Raw genomic sequence first — 7,223 nt, 5'->3', positions numbered from 1 at the left:
TCAAAAACATTAATAACTGAAATGGATTAACATACATTAAATATAGAAAACTCTATGAGCTCATGATGACACTCTAAAAAAGAAACAACAAAATCAACTCACTGCTCAATTTTGGAGGATCCTGGGGAGACAACTCATATATAGTGGAAAAATTACAAAAGAATTAAATATTCACCTTACCTTTCTTGTGTGTACTATTCCTAAACATAACCTAATAGCTGATAAGAGGAAGTTTCTTTTATAAAGGAATTACAGTTAATAAATGCAACAGAAATTAAAGAATTAGTACATCATAATTTGAAACCTTTAATTAAATGCAGTTGTAGGCAACAATCATCAGAAGCTACAAAAAAAAAAAAAAAAACCATGAAGGGAAAAACCTATGGGAAATTTTACAATGCATGGATCAGGTTGACAACACCTAAATGCAGTGATCAATCTAAAGTCACAGGAGAGACAGCCAGACAAGATAAGCTTCCTAGTTGAAAGCCATAGGAAGCATAACATCACATTTGAGGTATTCTTGCCAAAAAGCCAGAATCTGTTCAAGCTTATAAATCTAATTAAAGGAATTAGAAGGGGCCAGAGGAACATAAAAAGCAACACCTATAGGGATACAATCAGCAAAACCCAAAATGCAAACTCCACAGGGCAAAACACCGAGTTCCTTAAATAAATAAACTAGAGGATCAGGGAGGGGGAGAGAGAGAGAGAGAGAGAGAGAGAGAGAGAGAGAGAGAGAACAGACCTTCCTTAGAATAAAAGAGACAACATTTCAAAGTTAGATTTAATAGAAATTAAAACTAAAACCACAATGAGATACCACTACACACCTAACAAAACAACAAAAACAAGAAAGAAAATACCGAGTGCGGGCAAGGACGTGTAGCAGTGAAACTCTCAACACTGCTGGTGGGAATACAGATTGGAAACAACCACTTTGAAAAATTGCTTGGTGGTGTATTCTGAGCTGAACAGACACATACCCTGTGACTCAGAAATACCATGCTTAGGTACATACATGCCCAAGGGAAATAAAAGTAAAAGTCCATCCAAATGATACAAACAAGAATGTTCATACCACCGTTATTCATAATAAGTCAAAAACTGAAAAATACCTAAATCCCATTGACAAATATATGTATTTTCAAATAGTCACATGATGTAATATTATACATCAATGAGAATGAATAGTCTACAACCATAAACACCTATCGAGGTAAATTTCATGCACGTTATGTTGATTAAAAGGAGCCAGACACAAAAAAAGTACAAGCTGTATGATTCCAAAAACAATTTTTCTTCAAATCTCCCAATAAAGCTTGGGGAAGAAGAGGAAAATCAACATCCCATCTTATTTTATTTGAAGGTGTTTAGTATCTTTTTATATTACCTGCAGGTTAATCTCAGAGAAGCGTGTATCCACTCAGCTCTTGAAACGAAATTTGCTACCGGCAGGAACTAGGCTAATGTCGCGTCTGAGGACAGGCACTGAGTGCAAGACACTAACTCTAGGTGACCTTGGGTAAATCACTATACCTCATCTGCCTCATCCATCAGTGGGGGTCAGATCTGCACTGCCTCCCAAATAATGAAACCCAGAGCACAGAAAAATGTTATTTCCTTCTAGAAAGCCGTCTGAGTTCCTAAAAAAACTAGAATTTACTGTGGAAGTCCAAGGAATTATCTTAATAGCCAAGTGGTCTAGTGTGTAGTATCTGTTATGGTTGTTACTTTTTATGTTTTTGTAAGTATTACCTTTTTGTTTTTCTTATATAAATATCCTCTCTTACATGGTACAATTACCAAGCGGTAATTTTCATCGAAAGAGATAGGGCCCTGTCTACCATCAACCACCGTGGACTGACATGGTTCAACACATGGCTTTTTCTTCCTCCTAAGTGTATTAGTTAAGAGTTGCGTTCTTGGCCGGGCGCGGTGGCTCACGCCTGTAATCCCAGCACTTTAGGAGGCCGAGGCGGGCGGATCACGAGATCAGGAGATAGAGACCATCCTGGCTAACACGGTGAAACGCCGTCTCTACTAAAAATACAAAAAATTAGCGGGGCATGGTGGCGGGCGCCTGTAGTCCCAGCTACTCCGGAGGCTGAGGTAGAAGAATGGTGTGAACCCGGGAGGTGGAGCTTGCAATGAGCCGAGATCGCACCACTGCACTCCAGCCAGGGCGACAGAGCAAGACTCCATATCAAAAAAAAAAAAAAAAAAATGTGCATTTTCGTGACAGAATGATTGCAAACTCTAGTCTGCCACATAAAAACTGCATGACTTTGAATCGTTTTACTTGATCTTAAAGTCACTCAAATATCTCACCCATAAAACTGGGTTTATATAGTACTTAGAAAAAAAGTTTTTAAAATATTGTCTTGTGTTTTAGTTTTTACAAAGATAAACGGTCAGAAATCCAATCATTTTAAAAATTCTACTGCCGACACATTGGGATACCTGGCTCTGTGATCCTGAGACAGTGAAAAAACTCTGTGCCTCAGTTTTCTCTGCCAAGTGGGGAAAGCAATCGTTCCCACCTCATGGGTTTTTGCTTTGAAAATTATTTGAGTTAATACATGAAAACGCTTAGAACAGCGGTAGGCACACAGTAACTTCATTAAATGTAAACTTGCATATTGAGATTTTTATAGTTTTAAAAGTGTGATAGTGTCTTCAATAAATCTTAATAGTCTCACAAGTAAATCTTAATTACTAATTGATGTATTTTTAAATTACTAACTCTTACTATAACCACTTTTGGATGTCCTAATTAACTTGAGAATATCTCAAAAGCACTTGTAACCACTGATCTCAGAAAGCTGCACCAACATTTCTCTACGTAGCTATACAAACGACTAAGGGGTCATTCTTGACTGTGCCTTATCCTCACATACCATGAATAGGCACTGCAGGTCCCACCTGCCCTACCTCCAAACATTCTCTGTACATTGTCTTCCAAACATTCTCTATTCATGTAATTACTCAAAACTGCACCAGTCCTTCCCTCCCACCTAAGATCACAGATTGCTTTCCCACGTGGGATCACACTTAAACTCCAGAGTATATTACTGGTTATCAGGAAGATTGGGTACTGTTATTCTGCTATATACATGAGGCTGGTAGAAGGGTAGTGACTCACCTCAAGTGTCCCAATGATGGGACCCTGATCTTTTCACTCTTGTTCCAGTAAGCTGTCTAGCAGACTCCATACCACACTTGGTTCTTTTCTATCAACTCCTGGTTCTAGGATGCACAGTCCACACCCTTCTGATGTTGCATTAGAAGGGAGATTAAGAAGATAAAACGCACGTGGAATAGAGAGGAAAGTAAGAGGATGAGAAAGCACATGAAAAGCAGGGGATGGGATGATGATGTCTGGCCTGTCTCCACTCAGTTAACTGAAAGCTGTGTAATGACACTTTTCCTCTTCCCTAGCTCCGTTCTACAACCCCCAGCCACACAGAGCAGTGACACTGAAGCTAACACATAGTGGAAATGTGGGCTTATCTGTGCTTGCTGTTACATGTCCAAATATTGTCCCTGGTAGTCAGGCTATTACGTTAATGCCAGAGGCATCACATTGACGGAATGAAGGAGACAAGTTGGAATGGGGAACTAACATTTGCTGAGGGCCTTTTCTCTGCAAGCCTTCAAGGTACTGCTCTGAGGTAAGCATCATTACTTTTTTTCTACAGATGGGGATATAGTCAGATTCAGAGAGCAAAGGACATGCTCAAGGAATTCGAGGAAGCTGTGAAATGGACACTGAGGCCAACTTGAAGGGGCTTCCACTAGCCAATTCTGGGACAATTTGAGCATCAAAATAATTAAAGTACTATATGGTAATAAAGTTTTTCTTCCTCATTCTCTGCAAATCCACCTTGATGAATTTGTGGAGCCTTGAGTTTGCCTTTGGGCAAAATAGGAATCTATGAGTCATACTGATATAAATAAATGCTTGAATAAATCCATAAATAAACAATGGGATCAAAGAGATCTGTCTACCTTACAGTTGAATGACACCAAATAAATCTAGAAGGACTAACAGAATTAGAAAAATAGCACTTGTAAAGTCTCATAGTAATAAGTGATTCAGGCAAGAATTATAAATGCATGCACGATCTGCACGAAATCCCACAACAGTAACCATATCACCATGGTAACCCTGCTAGCCAAAGAAAGCTAGGAAAACAAACAAACAAACAAACAACAACTTATTTTATTCCTAACATGTACTAGGAACTGAACAGTACTGATACATTGCATAGTAATTAACCTCAAGTGTTCCTCGAAATACATACTCCCAGCAGCTTTAGTGATACACACATATATACATATATACCCACATACATACATTGCTCTGTTATCTCTCTCACAACTCAAGATTCCACAAATTCATCAAGGTGGATTTGCAGAGGATGAAGAAGAAAAACTCCAAAATTCGACAAATTCAATTCTAACCACCCACATCAAATTGAAAGTACCATAACCATTTTCTTCTAATAATTGAGTTTTTTCTACATCACCTATAAAATTGTCTCTGAAACATTTTTGTCTCTTTTTGAGTCAAAAGGCTTAATATTGTTAAGATGAAAATTGGTAAGATGAAAAAATCCCCAAACTGTTCTGTGAATCCAATGAAAATCCTAGTGTGTGTTTTTTTTTTTTCAAAAGAAATGGAGGAGCTGATTCTAAAATTCATGTGGAGATACAAAAGATCTACACACACACACACACACACAAAACTTGAAAAAGAACAAAATTGGGGAACAAACACTACCTGATTTCAAGACTCATTCCAAACTTACAGTAATGAAAACAGTGTACTGTTGGCATCAAGGTAGACAATTAGATCAATGGAACAGAATAAAGAGTCTCAAAACAGACCCTGCCAATATGGAAAACTGATTTTTGACACAGGCACAAAGGCAATTTAGTGGGGAAAGGATTGCCTTTTCAACAAATGTTGCTGGGACAAGTGGATATTCATATACACAAATATAAATTATGATCCATATATCATACCATATGCAAAAGTCAATGTAAAATGGATCATATACCTAAATGTAAAATGTAGAGCTATAGAAACATTGGAAAAAACACAAAAGAAGAAAACTAGGAGAAAATTCTTGCTATCTTTGATTATGTGAAGATTTCCTAGATGTTACAACAAAACTACAGTCCATACATGAACAAATTAATAATTTAGATCTATTTAAATTAAAAATGTCTGCTTTTCCCAAAGTACTATTCAGAGAATGAAAAGACAAAACCACTGACTGGGAGAAAAAATATCTTTATTTTTATTTTTTATTTATCTATTTATTTATTTTTAAGATGGAGTCTCCCACTGTCTTCAAGGCTGGAGTGCAGTGGCTCGATCTCAGCTCAGTGCAAGCTCCACCTTCCGGGTTCACCCCATTCTCCTGCCTCAGCCTCCCAAGTAGCTGGGACTACAGGGGCCTGCCACCACGTCCCGCTAATTTTTGTATTTTTAGTAGAGACGGGGTTTCATCGTGTTAGCCAGGATGGTCTTGATCTCCTGACCTCGTGATCCACCCACCTCAGCCTCTCAAAGTGCTGGGATTACAGGCGTGAGCCACCGCACCCAGCAGAGAAAAATATTTTTAAATCATATATCTGATAAAGGACTTGAAACAATATCTCACAAACCTTCATAGAACAGAACAGACATTCTCGAAAACAAATATGAAAAGGATTTTAATGGTTACTTTATCAAGAAGATCTAAAAATCTCAAATAAGCACACGAAACTATGCTCAACATCATCGGTCATTAGAAAGTTGTAACTATAATGATATGTCATTATACTCGTATGAGAATGGCCAAAATTAAAAATACTGACCACACTAAGCATTCGAAAGATTGTGGAGAATGGAACTCTCATAAACTGCTGGTAAGAATAAAAAATGGTGGCCGGGCACGGTGGCTAAAAATACAAAAATTAGCTGGGCGTGGTGGTGCACACCTGTAGTCCCAGCTATTCAGGAGGCTGAGGCAGGAGAATGGCGTGAACCCGGGAGGTGGAGGTTGCAGTGAGTTGAGATCTCCAGCGCCATTGCACTCCAGCCTGGCGACAGAGTGAGACTCTGTCTCAAAAAAAAAAAAAAAAAAAAAGTACAATGATTTTTGAAAATGGTTTGGCAGTATCTTACATTATTAGTCTTACAACTACCATATGATTCAGCCATTGGACTCCTAAGTATTTATTCCAGAAAAAAAAAAAAAACCCATGTATCCATGTAAAGATTTATGTTCATGTCAACTTTATTTGAAAGAACTCCACATTGAAAACAACTCACGTTTATCATCAAGTGAATAAATTGTTATTTATCCATATAATGGAATACCATTTAGTAATAAAAAAGAAACTATTAACACATGCAACAAGTGGATAATGTAGACATAATAATGCTGAATGAAAAATGTCCAGGCCTAGCGCGGTGACTTACGCCTATAATCCCCCCCCAAGTAAAAAAAAAAAAGAAAAATGTCCAAAAAGAACACATTCTGTATGATTCTATTTATATAAAACTATACAAAGGAAAATTAATTGTGACAGAAGTTAATTGGTTGCCTAGGAATGAGCAGGAGTTGAGGGGAGGGAGTCCAAGGCTGGAGACAAGTGAGTGGGGAGACTACTATACTAAAGCACACGTGGAAGCTTTGAGGGTGATACGTTCATTATTTTGACTACAGTGTTAGTTTCACAGTGTGTGTGTGTATATATGTCAAAACTTACTAAAACATATACTTTAAATGTGCACATTTGATGTGTATTTGTATTTTTATGCATTAAAGAATGAGATTAACTTAATCATTAGAAAGAGTCCCATAAATATGGTCTAATCATGTTAACAGGTCCACACTATGGCTTACCAAATTAGTTCACATTACATTTGTCCGAAATTGAGATAATTATTTGCAATGAAGCGTATCTAAATATTTAGGGAAAGTTGATACACATGTCATTTGAAGGACATAACTAAAAGTATCATTTCCTGGAAAATAATCATAATGATGTTTAACGATACATGGTTATTTTAGGAAACATGGCTGAGTAGCATTATAATAGGGTAAACTAGAGGGTAATTACTATTTTTGAAAATACTGAATTCTTGTGCCTGATATTTTTTACTAACACTTTATAAATTCCTGGCTTCTTAAAAAATGTCATTATAGGGTGGATACAAATGT

The sequence above is a fragment of the Macaca thibetana genome, chromosome X, assembly GCF_024542745.1.
Source record: "Macaca thibetana thibetana isolate TM-01 chromosome X, ASM2454274v1, whole genome shotgun sequence".
Classification (NCBI taxonomy): Eukaryota; Metazoa; Chordata; class Mammalia; order Primates; family Cercopithecidae; genus Macaca; species Macaca thibetana.
This window is presented reverse-complemented; position numbering follows the sequence as displayed.